This window comes from Macaca thibetana, chromosome 9 (genome assembly GCF_024542745.1).
Source record: "Macaca thibetana thibetana isolate TM-01 chromosome 9, ASM2454274v1, whole genome shotgun sequence".
Taxonomy (NCBI): domain Eukaryota; kingdom Metazoa; phylum Chordata; class Mammalia; order Primates; family Cercopithecidae; genus Macaca; species Macaca thibetana.
In genome coordinates this window covers 36,720,563-36,743,682 of record NC_065586.1, presented here as the reverse complement: position 1 = coordinate 36,743,682, position 23,120 = coordinate 36,720,563, and the positions used below count along the sequence as shown (strand labels likewise).

Sequence of the window (23,120 nt, the reverse complement as noted above, 5' to 3'; positions counted from 1 at the left end):
GCCACCTCTGCAAGGGTGCACCTGCAGCAGGTGCACCATCCAGCAACCTCAGCTACTCAAGGATGCAGGAATGGCCAGGTTCCCACAACCTGAGTGGCTGCCACCTAACGACTGATGGAGCAGAGGCCTGAGGAAAAGCAGATGATATTTTGACCCTACCTCTAGGGTAGAAAATCTAACGTACCCTGACTAGTAGCGAGTGATGTTGGTCACTCTTCCACTGGTTCCTGGCACACCCTTGCAGAGGTGGCTGGTTGCTCTTTGAGCCAGCTTGGCCTTGCCTGGCATGCACAAGCCTCAGTGCAACAACCGTGCTACAAATGGAACCATATAGAGGAAACGAGCAGCAGGCTCAGGAGCAGGGTGAGTGCCGCCTTTGGGGTTCCAGTCCATGTCTCAGGGCTCCTATGGAACTGCAGGCTTGTTGGTTGCCAAGAGGCAGAGCACAGGCCGTCTTGAGGAGGACTTCATGTTCAAGTGCAGAAAGCAGGCAGGATTACCACCCATGGGACTCGGCCTTCTGTGGTCCTGGCCAGACTCAGACTTTGGGACAAGCTAATTCGGAGTAGGGTGTAAGTAGCTGGGGCCTGTGCATGCCAGGCAAGGCCAAGCCGGCTCAAAGAGCAACCAGCCACCTCTGCAAGGGTGCACCTGCCCAGGTGCACCATCCAGCAACCTCAGCTACTCAAGGAAGCAGTGTCCCACAGGCTGAGTGGCTTCTCCTAATGACTGATGGAGAAGAGGCCAGAGGAAACGCAGATGGCACGTTGAACTGTTTAATCCATCTTAAGTTAATTTTTGTATAAAGGAGATGGCACCAGTCCATGCCTCAGGGCTCGTGTGGCACTGTAGGCCACAGAAGGCCACGTCCACTGGGTGGTAATTCTGCCTGCTTTCTGCACTTGAACATAAAGTCCTCCTCAAGATGGCCTGTGGTCTGCCTCTCGGCCCTACCTTTAGGGTGGAAGAACTGATGTACCATGTCCATCAGCGAGTGAGGTTGGTGGCTGGTCCACCTGCTCCTGGCACACCCTTGCAGAGGTGGCTGGTTGCTCTTTGAGCCAGCTTGGCCTTGCCTGGCATGCACAAGCCTCAGTGCAACAACCGTGCTTCAAATGGAACCATATAGAGGAAACGAGCAGCAGGCTCAGGAGCAGGGTGTGTGCTGCCTTTGGGGTTCCAGTCCATGTCTCAGGGCTCCTATGGAACTGCAGGCTTGTTGGTTGCCAAGAGGCAGAGCACAGGCCATCTTGAGGAGGACTTTATGTTCAAGTGCAGAAAGCGGGCAGGATTACCACCCAGGGGACTCGGCCTTCTGTGGCCCTTGCCAGACTTAGACTCTGGAAAAGCTGATTTGGAGCAGTGTGTAAGTAGCTGTGGCCTGTGCATGCCAGGCAAGGCCAAGCTGGCTCAAAGAGCAACCAGCCACCTCTGCAAGGGTGCACCTGGAGCAGGTGCACCATCCAGCAGCCTCAGCTACTCAAGGACGCAGGAATGGCCTGATTCCCACGACCTGAGTGGACGCCACCTGATGGAGCAGAGGCCTGAGGAAAATCAGATGGCATGTTGAACTGTTTAATCCATCTTAAGTTAATTTTTGTATAAAGGAGATGGCACCAGTTCATGCCTCAGGGCTCGTGTGGCACTGTAGCCACAGAAGGCCGAGTCCCCTGGGTGGTAATGCTGCCTGCTTTCTGCACTTGAACATAAAGTTCTCCTGAAGACGGCCCATAGTCTACCTCTTGGCCCTACCTTTAGGGTAGAAGAACTGATGTACCATGTCCATCAGCGAGTGAGGTTGGTGGCTGGTCCACCTGCTCCTGGCACACCCTTGCAGAGGTGGCTGGTTGCTCTTTGAGCCTGCTTGGCCTTGCCTGGCATGCACAAGCCTCAGTGCAACAACCGTGCTACAAATGGAACCATATAGAGGAAACGAGCAGCAGGCTGAGGAGCAGGGTGAGTGCTGCCTTTGGGGTTCCAGTCCACGTCTCAGGGCTCCTATCGAAGTGCAGGCTTGTTGGTTGCCAAGAGGCAGAGCACAGGCCGTCTTGAGGAGGACTTTATGTTCAAGTGCAGAAAGCAGGCAGGATTACCACCCATGGGACTCGGCCTTCTGTGGTCCTGGCCAGACTCAGACTTTGGGACAAGCTAATTTGGAGTAGGGTGTAAGTAGCTGGGGCCTGTGCATGCCAGGCAAGGCCAAGCCGGCTCAAAGAGCAACCAGCCACCTCTGCAAGGGTGCACCTGGAGCAGGTGGGCCAGCCAGCAACCTCAGCTACTCAAGGAAGCAGTAATGGCCAGGTTCCCACAGGCTAAGTGGCCTCCACCTAATGACTGATGGAACAGAGGGCTGAGGAAACACAGACGGCATGTTGAACTGTTTAATCCATCTTTAATTTTTGTATAAAGGAGATGGCACCAGTCCATGCCTCAGGGCTCATATGGCACTGTAGGCCACAGAAGGCCGAGTCCACTGGGTGGTAATCCTGCCTGCTTTCTGCACTTGAACATAAAGTCCTCCTCAAGACGGCCCGTGGTCTGCCTCTCGGCCCTACCTTTAGGGTAGAAGAACTGATGTACCATGTCCATCAGCGAGTGAGGTTGGTGGCTGTTCCACCTGCTCCTGGCACACCCTTGTAGAGGTGGCTGGTTGCTCTTTGAGCCAACTTGGCCTTGCCCGGCATGCGGAAGCCTCAGTTCAACAAACGTGCTACACATGGAGCCACGTAAAGGAAATGAGCAGCAGGCTCAGGAGCAGACTGTGTGCTGCCTTTGGGGCTCCAGTCAGTGCCTCAGGCCTCGTATGGCAATGCGTGCTTGTTGGTTGCCAAGAGGCGGACCACAGGCCATCTTGAGGAGCACTTCATATTCAAGCGTAGGAAGCAGGCAGTATTACCACCCAGGGGACTCGGCCTTCTGTGGCCCTGGCCAGACGTAGAATTTGGGCCAAGGCAGGGCGAGCTGACTGAGCAGCGTGTAGGTAGCTGGAGCCTGTGCATGCCAGGCAAGGCCAAGCTGGCTCAAAGAGCAACCAGCGACCTCTGGAAGAGTGTACCTGGAGCAGGTGGAGCAGCCAGCAACCTCAGCGACTCAAGGAAGCCGGGATGGCCAGGTTCCCACAGCCTGAGTGGCTGCCACCTGACGGCTGATGGAGGTGAGACCTAAGGAAAAGCAGATGGCACTAGGACCCTACCTCTACGGTAGAAAAACTGAGGTACCCTGAACGGCAGCAAATGAGGTTGGCATCTGTTCCACCTGCTCCTGACACACCCTTGCAGAGGTGGCTGGTTGCTCTTTGAGCCAGCTTGGCCTTGCCTGGCATGCACAAGCCTCAGTGCAACTACCGTGCTACAAATGGAACTATATATAGGAAACGAGCATCAGGCTCAGAAGCAAGGTATGCGTTGCCTTTGGGGTTTCAGTCCATGTCTCAGGGCTCCTATGGAACTGCAGCCTTGTTGGTTGCCAAGAGGCAGAGCACAGGCCGTCTTGAGGAGGACTTTATGTTCAAGTGCAGAAAGCGGGCAGGATTACCACCAGGGGACTCGGCCTTCTGTGGCCCTGGCCAGACATAGACTTGGGGACAAGCTGATTTGGAGCAGCATGTAAGTAGCTGGAGCCTGTGCATGCCAGGCAAGGCCAAGCTGGCTCAAAGAGCAACCAGCCACCTCTGCAAGGGTGCACCTGCAGCAGGTGCACCATCCAGCAACCTCAGCTACTCAAGGATGCAGGAATGGCCAGGTTCCCACAACCTGAGTGGCTGCCACCTAAATTGCGACTGATGGAGCAGAGGCCTGAGGAAAAGCAGATGATATTTTGACCCTACCCTCTAGGGTAGAAAAAAGTCTAACGTACCCTGACTAGTAGCGAGTGATGTTGGTCACTCTTCCACTGGTTCCTGGCACACCCACCCTTGCAGAGGTGGCTGGTTGCTCTTTGAGCCAGCTTGGCCTTGCCTGGCATGCACAAGCCTCAGTGCAACAACCGTGCTACAAATGGAACCATATAGAGGAAACGAGCAGCAGGCTCAGGAGCAGGGTGAGTGCTGCCTTTGGGGTTCCAGTCCATGTCTCAGGGCTCCTATGGAACTGCAGCCTTGTTGGTTGCCAAGAGGCAGAGCACAGGCCGTCTTGAGGAGGACTTTATGTTCAAGTGCAGAAAGCAGGCAGGATTACCACCCATGGGACTCGGCCTTCTGTGGCCCTGGCCAGACTCGTACTTTGGGACAAGCTAATTCGTAGTAGCATGTAAGTAGCTGGGGCCTGTGCATGCCAGGCAAGGCCAAGCTGACTCAAAGAGCAATCAGCCACCTCTGCAAGGGTGCATCTGGAGCAGGTGCACCATCCAGCAACCTCAGCTACTCAAGGAAGCAGTGTCCCACAGGCTGAGTGGCTTCTCCTAATGACTGATGGAGAAGAGGCCAGAGGAAACGCAGATGGCACGTTGAACTGTTTAATCCATCTTAAGTTAATTTTTGTATAAAGGAGATGGCACCAGTCCATGCTTCAGGGCTCGTATGGCACTGTAGGCCACAGAAGGCCACGTCCACTGGGTGGTAATTCTGCCTGCTTTCTGCACTTGAACATAAAGTCCTCCTCAAGATGGCCTGTGGTCTGCCTCTCGGCCCTACCTTTAGGGTGGAAGAACTGATGTACCATGTCCATCAGCGAGTGAGGTTGGTGGCTGGTCCACCTGCTCCTGGCACACCCTTGCAGAGGTGGCTGGTTGCTCTTTGAGCCAGCTTGGCCTTGCCTGGCATGCACAAGCCTCAGTGCAACAACCGTGCTTCAAATGGAACCATATAGAGGAAACGAGCAGCAGGCTCAGGAGCAGGTTGTGTGACGCCTTTGGGGTCCCAGTCCATGTCTCAGGGCTCCTATGGAACTGCAGGCTTGTTGGTTGCCAAGAGGCAGAGCACAGGCCGTCTTGAGGAGGACTTCATGTTCAAGTGCAGAAAGCAGGCAGGATTACCACCCATGGGACTCGGCCTTCTGTGGCCCTTGCCAGACTTCGACTCTGGAAAAGCTGATTTGGAGCAGTGTGTAAGTAGCTGTGGCCTGTGCATGCCAGGCAAGGCCAAGCTGGCTCAAAGAGCAACCAGCCACCTCTGCAAGGGTGCACCTGGAGCAGGTGCACCATCCAGCAACCTCAGCTACTCGAGGAAGCAGGAATGGCCTGATTCCCACGACCTGAGTGGACGCCACCTAATGGAGGAGCAGAGGCCTGAGGAAACTCAGATGGCATGTTGAACTGTTTAATCCATCTTAAGTTAATTTTTGTATAAAGGAGATGGCACCAGGGGCTCGTGTGGCACTGTAGGCCACAGAAGGCCGAGTCCCCTGGGTGGTAATCCTGCCTGCTTTCTGCACTTGAACATAAAGTCCTCCTGAAGACAGCCCATAGTTTTAGGGTAGAAGAACTGATGTACCATGTCCATCAGCGAGTGAGGTTGGTGGCTGGTCCACCTGCTCCTGGCACACCCTTGCAGAGGTGGCTGGTTGCTCTTTGAGCTTGCTTGGCCTTGCCTGACATGCACAAGCCTCAGTGCAACAACCGTGCTACAAATGGAACCATATAGAGGAAACGAGCAGCAGGCTGAGGAGCAGGGTATGTGCTGCCTTTGGGGTTCCAGTCCACGTCTCAGGGCTCCTATCGAAGTGCAGGCTTGTTGGTTGCCAAGAGGCAGAGCACAGGCCGTCTTGAGGAGGACTTTATGTTCAAGTGCAGAAAGCAGGCAGGATTACCACCCATGGGACTCGGCCTTCTGTGGTCCTGGCCAGACTCAGACTTTGGGACAAGCTAATTTGGAGTAGCATGTAAGTAGCTGGGGCCTGTGCATGCCAGGCAAGGCCAAGCCGGCTCAAAGGAGCAACCAGCCACCTCTGCAAGGGTGCACCTGGAGCAGGTGGGCACCATCCAGCAGCCTCAGCTACTCAAGGAAGCAGTAATGGCCAGGTTCCCACAGGCTGAGTGGCCTCCACCTAATGACTGATGGAACAGAGGGCCTGAGGAAACACAGACGGCATGTTGAACTGTTTAATTCATCTTAATTTTTGTATAAAGCAGATGGCACCAGGGGCTCGTGTGGCACTGTAGGCCACAGAAGGCCGAGTCCACTGGGTGGTAATCCTGCCTGCTTTCTGCACTTGAACATAAAGTCCTCCTCAAGACGGCCCGTGGTTTTAGGGTAGAAGAACTGATGTACCATGTCCATCAGCGAGTGAGGTTGGTGGCTGGTCCACCTGCTCCTGGCACACCCTTGCAGAGGTGGCTGGTTGCTCTTTGAGCTTGGTTGGCCTTTCCCGGCATGCAGAAGCCTCAGTGCAACAACCGTGCTGCACATGGAGCCACGTAAAGGAAATGAGCAGCAGGCTCAGGAGCAGGGTGTGTGCTGCCTTTGGGGCTCCAGTCAGTGCCTCAGGCCTCGATGGCAATGCGTGCTTGTTGGTTGCCAAGAGGCGGACCACAGGCCATCTTGAGGAGCACTTCATATTCAAGCGTAGGAAGCAGGCAGTATTACCACCCAGGGGACTCGGCCTTCTGTGGCCCTGGCCAGACGTAGAATTTGGGCCAAGGCAGGGCGAGCTGACTGAGCAGCGTGTAGGTAGCTGGAGCCTGTGCATGCCAGGCAAGGCCAAGCTGGCTCAAAGAGCAACCAGCGACCTCTGGAAGAGTGTACCTGGAGCAGGTGGAGCAGCCAGCAACCTCAGCGACTCAAGGAAGCCGGGATGGCCAGGTTCCCACAGCTTGAGTGGCTGCCACCTGATACGGCTGATGGAGGTGAGACCTAAGGAAAAGCAGATGGCACTAGGACCCTACCTCTACGGTAGAAAAACTGAGGTACCCTGAACGGCAGCAAATGAGGTTGGCATCTGTTCCACCTGCTCCTGACACACCCTTGCAGAGGTGGCTGGTTGCTCTTTGAGCCAGCTTGGCCTTGCCTGGCATGCACAAGCCTCAGTGCAACTACCGTGCTACAAATGGAACTATATATAGGAAACGAGCATCAGGCTCAGAAGCAAGGTATGCGTTGCCTTTGGGGTTTCAGTCCATGTCTCAGGGCTCCTATGGAACTGCAGCCTTGTTGGTTGCCAAGAGGCAGAGCACAGGCCGTCTTGAGGAGGACTTTATGTTCAAGTGCAGAAAGCAGGCAGGATTACCACCCATGGGACTCGGCCTTCTGTGGCCCTGGCCAGACATAGACTTTGAGACAAGCTGATTTGGAGCAGCATGTAAGTAGCTGAAGCCTGTGCATGCCAGGCAAGGCCAAGCTGGCTCAAAGAGCAACCAGCCACCTCTGCAAGGGTGCACCTGCAGCAGGTGCACCATCCAGCAACCTCAGCTACTCAAGGATGCAGGAATGGCCAGGTTCCCACAACCTGAGTGGCTGCCACCTAACGACTGATGGAGCAGAGGCCTGAGGAAAAGCAGATGATATTTTGACCCTACCTCTAGGGTAGAAAAAACTCTAACGTACCCTGACTAGTAGCGAGTGATGTTGGTCACTCTTCCACTGGTTCCTGGCACACCCTTGCAGAGGTGGCTGGTTGCTCTTTGAGCCAGCTTGGCCTTGCCTGGCATGCACAAGCCTCAGTGCAACAACCGTGCTACAAATGGAACCATATAGAGGAAACGAGCAGCAGGCTCAGGAGCAGGGTGAGTGCCGCCTTTGGGGTTCCAGTCCATGTCTCAGGGCTCCTATGGAACTGCAGGCTTGTTGGTTGCCAAGAGGCAGAGCACAGGCCGTCTTGAGGAGGACTTCATGTTCAAGTGCAGAAAGCAGGCAGGATTACCACCCATGGGACTCGGCCTTCTGTGATCCTGGCCAGACTCGTACTTTGGGACAAGCTAATTCGTAGTAGCATGTAAGTAGCTGGGGCCTGTGCATGCCAGGCAAGGCCAAGCTGGCTCAAAGAGCAATCAGCCACCTCTGCAAGGGTGCATCTGGAGCAGGTGCACCATCCAGCAACCTCAGCTACTCAAGGAAGCAGTGATGGCCAGTTTCCCACAGGCTGAGTGGCTTCTCCTAATGACTGATGGAGAAGAGGCCAGAGGAAACGCAGATGGCACGTTGAACTGTTTAATCCATCTTAAGTTAATTTTTGTATAAAGGAGATGGCACCAGTCCATGCTTCAGGGCTCGTATGGCACTGTAGGCCACAGAAGGCCACGTCCACTGGGTGGTAATTCTGCCTGCTTTCTGCACTTGAACATAAAGTCCTCCTCAAGATGGCCTGTGGTCTGCCTCTCGGCCCTACCTTTAGGGTGGAAGAACTGATGTACCATGTCCATCAGCGAGTGAGGTTGGTGGCTGGTCCACCTGCTCCTGGCACACCCTTGCAGAGGTGGCTGGTTGCTCTTTGAGCCAGCTTGGCCTTGCCTGGCATGCACAAGCCTCAGTGCAACAACCGTGCTTCAAATGGAACCATATAGAGGAAACGAGCAGCAGGCTCAGGAGCAGGGTGTGTGCTGCCTTTGGGGTTCCAGTCCATGTCTCAGGGCTCCTATGGAACTGCAGGCTTGTTGGTTGCCAAGAGGCAGAGCACAGGCCATCTTGAGGAGGACTTTATGTTCAAGTGCAGAAAGCGGGCGGGATTACCACCCAGGGGACTCGGCCTTCTGTGGCCCTTGCCAGACTTAGACTCTGGAAAAGCTGATTTGGAGCAGTGTGTAAGTAGCTGTGGCCTGTGCATGCCAGGCAAGGCCAAGCTGGCTCAAAGAGCAACCAGCCACCTCTGCAAGGGTGCACCTGGAGCAGGTGCACCATCCAGCAGCCTCAGCTACTCGAGGACGCAGGAATGGCCTGATTCCCACGACCTGAGTGGACGCCACCTGATGGAGCAGAGGCCTGAGGAAACGCAGATGGCATGTTGAACTGTTTAATCCATCTTAAGTTAATTTTTGTATAAAGGAGATGACACCAGTTCATGCCTCAGGGCTCGTGTGGCACGGTAGCCGAGTCCCCTGGGTGGTAATCCTGCCTGCTTTCTGCACTTGAACATAAAGTTCTCCTGAAGACAGCCCATAGTCTACCTCTTGGCCCTACCTTTAGGGTAGAAGAACTGATGTACCATGTCCATCAGCGAGTGAGGTTGGTGGCTGGTCCACCTGCTCCTGGCACACCCTTGCAGAGGTGGCTGGTTGCTCTTTGAGCCTGCTTGGCCTTGCCTGGCATGCACAAGCCTCAGTGCAACAACCGTGCTACAAATGGAACCATATAGAGGAAACGAGCAGCAGGCTGAGGAGCAGGGTATGTGCTGCCTTTGGGGTTCCAGTCCACGTCTCAGGGCTCCTATCGAAGTGCAGGCTTGTTGGTTGCCAAGAGGCAGAGCACAGGCCGTCTTGAGGAGGACTTTATGTTGAAGTGCAGAAAGCAGGCAGGATTACCACCCATGGGACTCGGCCTTCTGTGGTCCTGGCCAGACTCAGACTTTGGGACAAGCTAATTTGGAGTAGCATGTAAGTAGCTGGGGCCTGTGCATGCCAGGCAAGGCCAAGCCGGCTCAAAGAGCAACCAGCCACCTCTGCAAGGGTGCACCTGGAGCAGGTGGGCCAGCCAGCAGCCTCAGCTACTCAAGGAAGCAGTAATGGCCAGGTTCCCACAGGCTAAGTGGCCTCCACCTAATGACTGATGGAACAGAGGGCTGAGGAAACACAGACGGCATGTTGAACTGTTTAATCCATCTTTAATTTTTGTATAAAGGAGATGGCACCAGTCCATGCCTCAGGGCTCATATGGCACTGTAGGCCACAGAAGGCCGAGTCCACTGGGTGGTAATCCTGCCTGCTTTCTGCACTTGAACATAAAGTCCTCCTCAAGACGGCCCGTGGTCTGCCTCTCGGCCCTACCTTTAGGGTAGAAGAACTGATGTACCATGTCCATCAGCGAGTGAGGTTGGTGGCTGGTCCACCTGCTCCTGGCACACCCGTGCAGAGGTGGCTGGTTGCTCTTTGAGCCAACTTGGCCTTGCCCGGCATGCGGAAGCCTCAGTGCAACAAACGTGCTGCACATGGAGCCACGTAAAGGAAATGAGCAGCAGGCTCAGGAGCAGACTGTGTGCTGCCTTTGGGGCTCCAGTCAGTGCCTCAGGCCTCGAATGGCAATGCGTGCTTGTTGGTTGCCAAGAGGCGGACCACAGGCCATCTTGAGGAGCACTTCATATTCAAGCGTAGGAAGCAGGCAGTATTACCACCCAGGGGACTCGGCCTTCTGTGGCCCTGGCCAGACGTAGAATTTGGGCCAAGGCAGGGCGAGCTGACTGAGCAGCGTGTAGGTAGCTGGAGCCTGTGCATGCCAGGCAAGGCCAAGCTGGCTCAAAGAGCAACCAGCGACCTCTGGAAGAGTGTACCTGGAGCAGGTGGAGCAGCCAGCAACCTCAGCGACTCAAGGAAGCCGGGATGGCCAGGTTCCCACAGCCTGAGTGGCTGCCACCTGACGGCTGATGGAGGTGAGACCTAAGGAAAAGCAGATGGCACTAGGACCCTACCTCTACGGTAGAAAAACTGAGGTACCCTGAACGGCAGCAAATGAGGTTGGCATCTGTTCCACCTGCTCCTGACACACCCTTGCAGAGGTGGCTGGTTGCTCTTTGAGCCAGCTTGGCCTTGCCTGGCATGCACAAGCCTCAGTGCAACTACCGTGCTACAAATGGAACTATATATAGGAAACGAGCATCAGGCTCAGAAGCAAGGTATGCGTTGCCTTTGGGGTTTCAGTCCATGTCTCAGGGCTCCTATGGAACTGCAGCCTTGTTGGTTGCCAAGAGGCAGAGCACAGGCCGTCTTGAGGAGGACTTTATGTTCAAGTGCAGAAAGCGGGCAGGATTACCACCAGGGGACTCGGCCTTCTGTGGCCCTGGCCAGACATAGACTTGGGGACAAGCTGATTTGGAGCAGCATGTAAGTAGCTGGAGCCTGTGCATGCCAGGCAAGGCCAAGCTGGCTCAAAGAGCAACCAGCCACCTCTGCAAGGGTGCACCTGCAGCAGGTGCACCATCCAGCAACCTCAGCTACTCAAGGATGCAGGAATGGCCAGGTTCCCACAACCTGAGTGGCTGCCACCTAACGACTGATGGAGCAGAGGCCTGAGGAAAAGCAGATGATATTTTGACCCTACCTCTAGGGTAGAAAATCTAACGTACCCTGACTAGTAGCGAGTGATGTTGGTCACTCTTCCACTGGTTCCTGGCACACCCTTGCAGAGGTGGCTGGTTGCTCTTTGAGCCAGCTTGGCCTTGCCTGGCATGCACAAGCCTCAGTGCAACAACCGTGCTACAAATGGAACCATATAGAGGAAACGAGCAGCAGGCTCAGGAGCAGGGTGAGTGCCGCCTTTGGGGTTCCAGTCCATGTCTCAGGGCTCCTATGGAACTGCAGGCTTGTTGGTTGCCAAGAGGCAGAGCACAGGCCGTCTTGAGGAGGACTTCATGTTCAAGTGCAGAAAGCAGGCAGGATTACCACCCGTGGGACTCGGCCTTCTGTGATCCTGGCCAGACTCGTACTTTGGGACAAGCTAATTCGTAGTAGCATGTAAGTAGCTGGGGCCTGTGCATGCCAGGCAAGGCCAAGCTGACTCAAAGAGCAATCAGCCACCTCTGCAAGGGTGCATCTGGAGCAGGTGCACCATCCAGCAACCTCAGCTACTCAAGGAAGCAGTGATGGCCAGTTTCCCACAGGCTGAGTGGCTTCTCCTAATGACTGATGGAGAAGAGGCCAGAGGAAACGCAGATGGCACGTTGAACTGTTTAATCCATCTTAAGTTAATTTTTGTATAAAGGAGATGGCACCAGTCCATGCTTCAGGGCTCGTATGGCACTGTAGGCCACAGAAGGCCACGTCCACTGGGTGGTAATTCTGCCTGCTTTCTGCACTTGAACATAAAGTCCTCCTCAAGATGGCCTGTGGTCTGCCTCTCGGCCCTACCTTTAGGGTGGAAGAACTGATGTACCATGTCCATCAGCGAGTGAGGTTGGTGGCTGGTCCACCTGCTCCTGGCACACCCTTGCAGAGGTGGCTGGTTGCTCTTTGAGCCAGCTTGGCCTTGCCTGGCATGCACAAGCCTCAGTGCAACAACCGTGCTTCAAATGGAACCATATAGAGGAAACGAGCAGCAGGCTCAGGAGCAGGGTGTGTGCTGCCTTTGGGGTCCCAGTCCATGTCTCAGGGCTCCTATGGAACTGCAGGCTTGTTGGTTGCCAAGAGGCAGAGCACAGGCCATCTTGAGGAGGACTTTATGTTCAAGTGCAGAAAAGCGGGCGGCATTACCACCCAGGGGACTCGGCCTTCTGTGGCCCTTGCCAGACTTAGACTCTGGAAAAGCTGCTTTGGAGCAGTGTGTAAGTAGCTGTGGCCTGTGCATGCCAGGCAAGGCCAAGCTGGCTCAAAGAGCAACCAGCCACCTCTGCAAGGGTGCACCTGGAGCAGGTGCACCATCCAGCAGCCTCAGCTACTCGAGGACGCAGGAATGGCCTGATTCCCACGACCTGAGTGGACGCCACCTGATGATGGAGCAGAGGCCTGAGGAAACTCAGATGGCATGTTGAACTGTTTAATCCATCTTAAGTTAATTTTTGTATAAAGGAGATGGCACCAGTTCATGCCTCAGGGCTCGTGTGGCACTGTAGCCACAGAAGGCCGAGTCCCCTGGGTGGTAATGCTGCCTGCTTTCTGCACTTGAACATAAAGTTCTCCTGAAGACAGCCCATAGTCTACCTCTTGGCCCTACCTTTAGGGTAGAAGAACTGATGTACCATGTCCATCAGCGAGTGAGGTTGGTGGCTGGTCCACCTGCTCCTGGCACACCCTTGCAGAGGTGGCTGGTTGCTCTTTGAGCCTGCTTGGCCTTGCCTGACATGCACAAGCCTCAGTGCAACAACCGTGCTACAAATGGAACCATATAGAGGAAACGAGCAGCAGGCTGAGGAGCAGGGTATGTGCTGCCTTTGGGGTTCCAGTCCACGTCTCAGGGCTCCTATCGAAGTGCAGGCTTGTTGGTTGCCAAGAGGCAGAGCACAGGCCGTCTTGAGGAGGACTTTATGTTGAAGTGCAGAAAGCAGGCAGGATTACCACCCATGGGACTCGGCCTTCTGTGGTCCTGGCCAGACTCAGACTTTGGGACAAGCTAATTTGGAGTAGCATGTAAGTAGCTGGGGCCTGTGCATGCCAGGCAAGGCCAAGCCGGCTCAAAGAGCAACCAGCCACCTCTGCAAGGGTGCACCTGGAGCAGGTGGGCCAGCCAGCAGCCTCAGCTACTCAAGGAAGCAGTAATGGCCAGGTTCCCACAGGCTAAGTGGCCTCCACCTAATGACTGATGGAACAGAGGGCTGAGGAAACACAGACGGCATGTTGAACTGTTTAATCCATCTTTAATTTTTGTATAAAGGAGATGGCACCAGTCCATGCCTCAGGGCTCATATGGCACTGTAGGCCACAGAAGGCCGAGTCCACTGGGTGGTAATCCTGCCTGCTTTCTGCACTTGAACATAAAGTCCTCCTCAAGACGGCCCGTGGTCTGCCTCTCGGCCCTACCTTTAGGGTAGAAGAACTGATGTACCATGTCCATCAGCGAGTGAGGTTGGTGGCTGGTCCACCTGCTCCTGGCACACCCGTGCAGAGGTGGCTGGTTGCTCTTTGAGCCAACTTGGCCTTGCCCGGCATGCGGAAGCCTCAGTGCAACAAACGTGCTGCACATGGAGCCACGTAAAGGAAATGAGCAGCAGGCTCAGGAGCAGACTGTGTGCTGCCTTTGGGGCTCCAGTCAGTGCCTCAGGCCTCGAATGGCAATGCGTGCTTGTTGGTTGCCAAGAGGCGGACCACAGGCCATCTTGAGGAGCACTTCATATTCAAGCGTAGGAAGCAGGCAGTATTACCACCCAGGGGACTCGGCCTTCTGTGGCCCTGGCCAGACGTAGAATTTGGGCCAAGGCAGGGCGAGCTGACTGAGCAGCGTGTAGGTAGCTGGAGCCTGTGCATGCCAGGCAAGGCCAAGCTGGCTCAAAGAGCAACCAGCGACCTCTGGAAGAGTGTACCTGGAGCAGGTGGAGCAGCCAGCAACCTCAGCGACTCAAGGAAGCCGGGATGGCCAGGTTCCCACAGCCTGAGTGGCTGCCACCTGACGGCTGATGGAGGTGAGACCTAAGGAAAAGCAGATGGCACTAGGAAAGAAGGCCTCCCCTCTACGGTAGAAAAACTGAGGTACCCTGAACGGCAGCAAATGAGGTTGGCATCTGTTCCACCTGCTCCTGACACACCCTTGCAGAGGTGGCTGGTTGCTCTTTGAGCCAGCTTGGCCTTGCCTGGCATGCACAAGCCTCAGTGCAACTACCGTGCTACAAATGGAACTATATATAGGAAACGAGCATCAGGCTCAGAAGCAAGGTATGCGTTGCCTTTGGGGTTTCAGTCCATGTCTCAGGGCTCCTATGGAACTGCAGCCTTGTTGGTTGTCAAGAGGCAGAGCACAGGCCGTCTTGAGGAGGACTTTATGTTCAAGTGCAGAAAGCAGGCAGGATTACCACCAGGGGACTCGGCCTTCTGTGGCCCTGGCCAGACATCGACTTTGGGACAAGCTGATTTGGAGCAGCATGTAAGTAGCTGAAGCCTGTGCATGCCAGGCAAGGCCAAGCTGGCTCAAAGAGCAACCAGCCACCTCTGCAAGGGTGCACCTGCAGCAGGTGCACCATCCAGCAACCTCAGCTACTCAAGGATGCAGGAATGGCCAGGTTCCCACAACCTGAGTGGCTGCCACCTAAAGACTGATGGAGCAGAGGCCTGAGGAAAAAAGCAGATGATATTTTGACCCTACCTCTAGGGTAGAAAATCTAACGTACCCTGACTAGTAGCGAGTGATGTTGGTCACTCTTCCACTGGTTCCTGGCACACCCTTGCAGAGGTGGCTGGTTGCTCTTTGAGCCAGCTTGGCCTTGCCTGGCATGCACAAGCCTCAGTGCAACAACCGTGCTACAAATGGAACCATATAGAGGAAACGAGCAGCAGGCTCAGGAGCAGGGTGAGTGCCGCCTTTGGGGTTCCAGTCCATGTCTCAGGGCTCCTATGGAACTGCAGGCTTGTTGGTTGCCAAGAGGCAGAGCACAGGCCGTCTTGAGGAGGACTTCATGTTCAAGTGCAGAAAGCAGGCAGGATTACCACCCATGGGACTCGGCCTTCTGTGATCCTGGCCAGACTCGTACTTTGGGACAAGCTAATTCGTAGTAGCATGTAAGTAGCTGGGGCCTGTGCATGCCAGGCAAGGCCAAGCTGGCTCAAAGAGCAATCAGCCACCTCTGCAAGGGTGCATCTGGAGCAGGTGCACCATCCAGCAACCTCAGCTACTCAAGGAAGCAGTGATGGCCAGTTTCCCACAGGCTGAGTGGCTTCTCCTAATGACTGATGGAGAAGAGGCCAGAGGAAACGCAGATGGCCCATTGAACTGTTTAATCCATCTTAAGTTAATTTTTGTATAAAGGAGATGGCACCAGTCCATGCTTCAGGGCTCGTATGGCACTGTAGGCCACAGAAGGCCACGTCCACTGGGTGGTAATTCTGCCTGCTTTCTGCACTTGAACATAAAGTCCTCCTCAAGATGGCCTGTGGTCTGCCTCTCGGCCCTACCTTTAGGGTGGAAGAACTGATGTACCATGTCCATCAGCGAGTGAGGTTGGTGGCTGGTCCACCTGCTCCTGGCACACCCTTGCAGAGGTGGCTGGTTGCTCTTTGAGCCAGCTTGGCCTTGCCTGGCATGCACAAGCCTCAGTGCAACAACCGTGCTTCAAATGGAACCATATAGAGGAAATGAGCAGCAGGCTGAGGAGCAGGGTATGTGCTGCCTTTGGGTTTCCAGTCCATGTCTCGAGACTCCTATGGAAGTGCAGGCTTGTTGGTTGCCAAGAGGCAGACCACAGGCCGTCTTGAGGAGGACTTTATGTTCAAGTGCATAAAGCAGGCAGGATTACCACCCAGGGGCTCGGCCTTCTGTGGCCCTGGCCAGACTTAGACTCTGGGAAAAGCTGATTTGGAGCAGCATGTAAGTAGCTGGGGCCTGTGCATGTCAGGCAAGGCCAAGCTGGCTCAAAGAGCAACCAGCCACCTCTGCAAGGGTGCACCTGGAGCAGGTGCACCATCCAGCAACCTCAGCTACACAAGGAAGCAGGGATGGCCAGGTTCCCACAACCTGAGTGGCTGCCACCTAATGGCTGATGGAGCAGAGGCCTGAGGAAAAGCAGATTGCATGTTGAACCGTTTATTCCATCTTAAGTTAATTTTTGTGTAAAGGAGATGGCACCAGTCCATGCCTCCGGGCTCGTGTGGCACTGTAGGCCACAGAAGGCCGAGTCCACTGGTTGGTAATCCTGCCTGCTTTCTGCACTTGAACATAAAGTCCTCCTCAGAATGGCCTGTGGTCTGCCTTTCGGCCCTAGTTTTAGGGTGGAAGAACTGATGTACCATGTCCATCAGCGAGTGAGGTTGGTGGCTGTTCCACCTGCTCCTGGCAGACCCTTGCAGAGGTGGCTGGTTGCTCTTTGAGCTTGCTTGGCCTTGCCTGACACTCACAAGCCTCAGTGCAACTACCTTGCTACAAATGGAACCATATAGAGGAAACAAGCAGCAGGCTGAGGAGCAGGGTATGCGCTGCCTTTGGGGCTCCAGTCAGTGCCTCAGGCCTTGTATGGTAATGCGTGCTTGTTGGTTGCCAAGAGGTGGACCACAGACCGTCTTGAGGAGGGCTTTATGTTCAAGTGCAGAAAGCAGGTGGGATTACCACCCAGGGACTCGGCCTTCTGTGGTCCTGGCCAGACTCAGACTTTGGGACAAGCTAATTCAGAATAGCATGTAAGTAGGTGGGGACTGTGCATGTCAGGCAAGGGCAAGCTGGCTCAAAGAGCAACCAGCCACCTCTGCAAGCGTGCACCTGGAGCAAGTGCACCATCCAGCAGCCTCAGCTACTCAAGGACGCAGGAATGGCCTGGTTCCCACAACCTGAGTGGCTGCCACCTAATGTCTGATGGAACAGAGACCTGAGGAAAAGCAGATTGCATGTTGAACTGTTTAATCCATCTTAAGTTAATTTTTGTATAAAGGAGATGGCACCAGTCCATGCCTCAGGGCTCGTGTGGCACTGTAGGCTACAGAAGGCCGAGTCCACTGGGTGGTAATCCTGCCTGCTTTCTGCACTTGAACATAAAGTCCTCCTCAAGATGGCCTGTGGTCTGCCTCTCGGCCCTACCTTTAGGGTGGAAGAACTGATGTACCATGTCCATCAGCGAGTGAGGTTGGTGGCTGGTCCACCTGCTCCTGGCACACCCTTGCAGAGGTGGCTGGTTGCTCTTTGAGCCAGCTTGGCCTTGCCTGGCATGCACAAGCCTCAGTGCAACAACCGTGCTTCAAATGGAACCATATAGAGGAAACGAGCAGCAGGCTCAGGAGCAGGGTGTGTGCTGCCTTTGGGGCTCCAGTCCAGTGCCTCAGGCCTCGAATGGCACTGCGGCCTAGGGCAATGCGTGCTTGTTGGTTGCCAAGAGGCAGACCACAGGCCATCTTGAGGAGCACTTCATATTCAAGCGTAGGAAGCAGGCAGTATTACCACCCAGGGGACTCGGCCTTCTGTGGCCCTGGCCAGACGTAGAATTTGGGCCAAGGCAGGGCGAGCTGACTGAGCAGCGTGTAGGTAGCTGGAGCCTGTGCATGCCAGGCAAGGCCAAGCTGGCTCAAAGAGCAACCAGCGACCTCTGCAAGAGTGTACCTGGAGCAGGTGGAGCAGCCAGCAACCTCAGCGACTCAAGGAAGCCGGGAGGCCAGGTTCCCACAGCAGTGGCCAGGTTCCCCAGGCTGAGTGGCTGCCCTCCTGAAATGAAAAACTGATGGAGCAAATGAGGTTGGCATCTGAGGAAACCCTTGCAGAGGTGGCAGTTGAGCCACTTGTTTGGCATCACAAGCCTCAGTGCAATTTACAAATGGAACTATATATAGGAAACGATAGGTATGCGTTGCCTTTGGGGTTTCCTCCAGGTCTCAGGGGCCTATGGAACTGCAGCCTTGCCAAGTAGGCACAGGCCGTCTTAGAGGACTTTATGTTCAAGTGCAGAAAGCGGGCAGATTACCACCAGGGTGGTAATTGTGGCCCTGGCCAGCATTTCTGCAAGCTTGGAACATAAAGTGGAGCCTCCAAAGGCCAAGGCCTCAAAGGCAACCAGCCACCTCTGCCTCTCTACCTTTAGGGTGGAAGAACTGATGTACCATGTCCTGATGGAGCGAGGCCTGAGGATTTTTGGTGGGTAGAAAAACTGGACTCCACCTGCTCCTGGCACACCCTTGCAGAGGTGGCTGGTTGCTCTTTGAGCCAGCTTGGCCTTGCCTGGCATGCACAAGCCTCAGTGCAACAACCGTGCTACAAATGGAACCATATATAGAGGAAACGAGCAGCAGGCTCAGGAGCAGGGTATGCGCTGCCTTTGGGTTTCCAGTCAATGTCTCGAGACTCCTATGGAAGTGCAGGCTTGTTGGTTGCCAAGAGGCAGACCACAGGCCGTCTTGAGGAGGACTTTATGTTCAAGTGCAGAAAGCAGGCAGGATTACCACCCAGGGGACTCGGCCTTCTGTGGCCCTGGCCAGACATAGACTTTGAGACAAGCTGATTTGGAGCAGCATGTAAGTAGCTGAAGCCTGTGCATGCCAGGCAAGGCCAAGCTGGCTCAAAGAGCAACCAGCCACCTCTGCAAGGGTGCACCTGGAGCAGCAGGTGCAGGTGCACCATCCAGCAACCTCAGCTACTCAAGGAAGCAGGAATGGCCAGGTTCCCACAACCTGAGTGGCTGCCACCTAACGAGCTGATGGGCAGAGGCCTGAGGAAAAGCAGATGATACTGTGGCCCAGAAGGCCACGTCCCTGGGTGGTAATTCCTCCTACTTTCTGGTAGAAAAACTAACGTACCCTGACTTTAGGGTAGAAGAACTGATGTACCATGTCCATCAGCGAGTGAGGTTGGTCACTCTTCCACCTGGTTCCTGGCACACCCTTGCAGAGGTGGCTGGTTGCTCTTTGAGCCAGCTTGGCCTTGCCTGGCATGCACAAGCCTCAGTGCAACAACCGTGCTTCAAATGGAACCATATAGAGGAAACGAGCAGCAGGCTGAGGAGCAGGGTGTGTGCTGCCTTTGGGGTTCCAGTCCATGTCTCAGGACTCCTATGGAACTGCAGGCTTGTTGGTTGCCAAGAGGCAGAGCACAGGCCATCTTGAGGAGGACTTTATGTTCAAGTGCAGAAAGCGGGCAGGATTACCACCCAGGGGACTCGGCCTTCTGTGGCCCTTGCCAGACTTAGACTCTGGGAAAAGCTGATTTGGAGCAACATGTAAGTAGCTGGGGCCTGTGCATGCCAGGCAAGGCCAAGCTGGCTCAAAGAGCAACCAGCCACCTCTGCAAGGGTGCACCTGCAGCAGGTGCACCATCCAGCAGCCTCAGCTACTCGAGGACGCAGGAATGGCCTGGTTCCCACAACCTGAGTGGACTGCCACCTAATGGATGGAGCAGAGGCCTGAGGAAAATCAGATGGCATGTTGAACTGTTTAATCCATCTTAAGTTAATTTTTGTATAAAGGAGATGGCACCAGTTCATGCCTCAGGGCTCGTGTGGCACTGTAGGCCACAGAAGGCCGAGTCCCTGGGTGGTAATTCTGCCTGCTTTCTGCACTTGAACATAAAGTTCTCCTGAAGACGGCCCGTAGTCTACCTCTCGGCCCTACCTTTAGGGTAGAAGAACTGATGTACCATGTCCATCAGCGAGTGAGGTTGGTGGCTGTTCCACCTGCTCCTGGCACACCCTTGCAGAGGTGGCTGGTTGCTCTTTGAGCCTGCTTGGCCTTGCCTGGCATGCACAAGCCTCAGTGCAACTACCGTGCTACAAATGGAACCATATAGAGGAAACGAGCAGCAGGCTGAGGAGCAGGGTATGTGCTGCCTTTGGGGTTCCAGTCCACGTCTCAGGGCTCCTATCGAAGTGCAGGCTTGTTGGTTGCCAAGAGGCAGAGCACAGGCCGTCTTGAGGAGGACTTTATGTTGAAGTGCAGAAAGCAGCAGGATTACCACCCATGGGACTCGGCCTTCTGTGGTCCTGGCCAGACTCAGACTTTGGGACAAGCTAATTTGGAGTAGGGTGTAAGTAGCTGGGGCCTGTGCATGCCAGGCAAGGCCAAGCCGGCTCAAAGAGCAACCAGCCACCTCTGCAAGGGTGCACCTGGAGCAGGTGGGCCAGCCAGCAACCTCAGCTACTCAAGGAAGCAGTAATGGCCAGGTTCCCACAGGCTAAGTGGCCTCCACCTAATGACTGATGGAACAGAGGGCTGAGGAAACACAGACGGCATGTTGAACTGTTTAATCCATCTTTTAATTTTTGTATAAAGGAGATGGCACCAGTCCATGCCTCAGGGCTCATATGGCACTGTAGGCCACAGAAGGCCGACTCCACTGGGTGGTAATCCTGCCTGCTTTCTGCACTTGAACATAAAGTCCTCCTCAAGACGGCCCGTGGTCTGCCTCTCGGCCCTACCTTTAGGGTGGAAGAACTGATGTACCATGTCCATCAGCGAGTGAGGTTGGTGGCTGGTCCACCTGCTCCTGGCACACCCGTGCAGAGGTGGCTGGTTGCTCTTTGAGCCAACTTGGCCTTGCCCGGCATGCGGAAGCCTCAGTGCAACAAACGTGCTACACATGGAGCCACATAAAGGAAATGAGCAGCAGGCTCAGGTGCAGACTGTGTGCTGCCTTTGGGGCTCCAGTCAGTGCCTCAGGCCTCGTATGGCAATGCGTGCTTGTTGGTTGCCAAGAGGCGGACCACAGGCCATCTTGAGGAGCACTTCATATTCAAGCGTAGGAAGCAGGCAGTATTACCACCCAGGGGAATCGGCCTTCTGTGGCCCTGGCCAGACGTAGAATTTGGGCCAAGGCAGGGCGAGCTGACTGAGCAGCGTGTAGGTAGCTGGAGCCTGTGCATGCCAGGCAAGGCCAAGCTGGCTCAAAGAGCAACCAGCGACCTCTGGAAGAGTGTACCTGGAGCAGGTGGAGCAGCCAGCAACCTCAGCGACTCAAGGAAGCCGGGATGGCCAGGTTCCCACAGCCTGAGTGGCTGCCACCTGACGGCTGATGGAGGTGAGACCTAAGGAAAAGCAGATGGCACTAGGACCCTACCTCTACGGTAGAAAAACTGAGGTACCCTGAACGGCAGCAAATGAGGTTGGCATCTGTTCCACCTGCTCCTGACACACCCTTGCAGAGGTGGCTGGTTGCTCTTTGAGCCAGCTTGGCCTTGCCTGGCATGCACAAGCCTCAGTGCAACTACCGTGCTACAAATGGAACTATATATAGGAAACGAGCATCAGGCTCAGAAGCAAGGTATGCGTTGCCTTTGGGGTTTCAGTCCATGTCTCAGGGCTCCTATGGAACTGCAGCCTTGTTGGTTGCCAAGAGGCAGAGCACAGGCCGTCTTAAGGAGGACTTTATGTTCAAGTGCAGAAAGCGGGCAGGATTACCACCAGGGGACTCGGCCTTCTGTGGCCCTGGCCAGACATAGACTTGGGGACAAGCTGATTTGGAGCAGCATGTAAGTAGCTGGAGCCTGTGCATGCCAGGCAAGGCCAAGCTGGCTCAAAGAGCAACCAGCCACCTCTGCAAGGGTGCACCTGCAGCAGGTGCACCATCCAGCAACCTCAGCTACTCAAGGATGCAGGAATGGCCAGGTTCCCACAACCTGAGTGGCTGCCACCTAACGACTGATGGAGCAGAGGCCTGAGGAAAGCAGATGATATTTTGACCTTACCTCTAGGGTAGAAAAACTAACGTACCCTGACTAGTAGCGAGTGATGTTGGTCACTCTTCCACTGGTTCCTGGCACACCCTTGCAGAGGTGGCTGGTTGCTCTTTGAGCCAGCTTGGCTTTGCCTGGCATGCACAAGCCTCAGTGCAACAACGGTGCTTAAATGGAACCATGTACAGGAAGTGAGCAACAGGTTGAGGAGCAGGGTGTGTGCTGCCTTTTATGTTCCGGTTTATTCCTTAGGTCTCCTATGACACTTCAGGCCTCTTGGTTGCCAAGAGGCAGACCATGGACCATCTTGAAGAGGACTTTATGTTCAAGTGCAGAAAGCAGCCAGGATTACCACCCCGGGGACTTGGCCCTCTGTGGCCTTGGCCAGAGTTGGAATTTTGGCCAAGACAGGTCAAGCTGACTCTGCAGCGTGTAGGTAGCCGGGGCCTGTGCATGCCAGGCAAGGCCCCACTGTCTCAAAGAGCAACAAGCCACCTCTGCAAGGGTGCGCCTGGATCAAGTTGGCAGCCACCAACCTCACGCAGTCAAGGAAGCAGGGATTGCCAGGTTCCTACAGCCTGGAGGCTGCCTCCTGATGGCTGATTTAGCAGAGGCCTCAGGAAAAGCAGATAGCACTGGGGCCCTGCCTGTAGGGCAGAAGAACTGATGTACCCCGCCTGGGAGCGTGTGAGGTTGTTGACTCTTCCACCGACTCCTGGCACACCCTTGCAGAAGTGGCTGGTTGCTCTTTGAGGCAACATGTTCCTGCCCGGCATGCAGAAGCCTCAGTGCAGCAACTGTGCTACAAATGGAGCCATGTAGAGGAAACGAACAGCAGGCTCAGGCGCAGGGTATGCGCTGCCTTTGGGGCTCCAGTCAGTGCCTCAGGGCTCATATTGCAATGCGTGCTTGTTGGTTGCCAAAAGGCAGACCACAGGCCGTCTTGAGTAGGACTTTGTGTTCAAGTGCAGAAAGCAGGCAGGATTACCACCCAGGGGACTCGGCCTTCTGTGGCCCTGGCCAGACGTAGAATTTGGGACAAGCTGACTCAGAGCAGCCTGTAAGTTACTGGGGCCTGTGCATACCAGGCAAGGCCAAGCTGGCTCAAATAGCAACCAGACACCTCTGCAAGGGTGTGCCTGGAGCAGGTGGGCCAGCCACCAACCTCACCCACTCAAGGAAGCAGGAATGTTGAGATTCCCACAGTCTGAGTGGCTGCCACCTAATGGCTGATGGAGCAGAGGCCTGAGGAAATGCAGATGGCACGTTGAACTGTTTAATTCATCTTAATTTTTATATAAAGCAGATGGCACCAGGGGCTCGTGTGGC

At 55.0% G+C, this 23,120-nt stretch overlaps 3 long non-coding RNA genes across 17 annotated transcripts; 1 reads left to right on the top strand and 2 right to left on the bottom strand.

Moving 5' to 3' along the window:
* Positions 1–7: 7 nt before the first annotated feature.
* Positions 8–23,113, top strand: LOC126962186 (uncharacterized). Of its 12 annotated transcripts, none has more exons than XR_007728624.1 (6): positions 8–246; positions 1,840–2,600; positions 6,226–6,291; positions 7,564–12,009; positions 16,503–17,454; positions 22,672–23,113. It is a non-coding gene; the product is annotated as an uncharacterized LOC126962186 (long non-coding RNA). The 12 variants fall into 12 exon arrangements; XR_007728621.1 differs by having other exon boundaries at positions 8–848; positions 1,658–2,600; XR_007728627.1 differs by lacking the exon at positions 8–246 and having other exon boundaries at positions 1,461–2,600; positions 7,564–8,758; positions 9,548–12,009.
* Positions 886–21,894, bottom strand: LOC126962188 (uncharacterized). Of its 4 annotated transcripts, none has more exons than XR_007728629.1 (4): positions 21,804–21,894; positions 10,963–11,116; positions 1,753–1,814; positions 886–954 (listed from the first exon to the last, which is right to left on the bottom strand). It is a non-coding gene; the product is annotated as an uncharacterized LOC126962188 (long non-coding RNA). The 4 variants fall into 4 exon arrangements; XR_007728632.1 differs by lacking the exon at positions 1,753–1,814 and adding an exon at positions 9,047–9,108 and having other exon boundaries at positions 896–954; XR_007728631.1 differs by lacking the exons at positions 886–954; positions 1,753–1,814 and adding exons at positions 4,572–4,630; positions 9,047–9,108.
* Positions 15,201–17,087, bottom strand: LOC126962189 (uncharacterized). Its single transcript, XR_007728633.1, has 3 exons — positions 16,990–17,087; positions 16,085–16,183; positions 15,201–15,279 (listed from the first exon to the last, which is right to left on the bottom strand). It is a non-coding gene; the product is annotated as an uncharacterized LOC126962189 (long non-coding RNA).
* Positions 23,114–23,120: the final 7 nt, after the last annotated feature.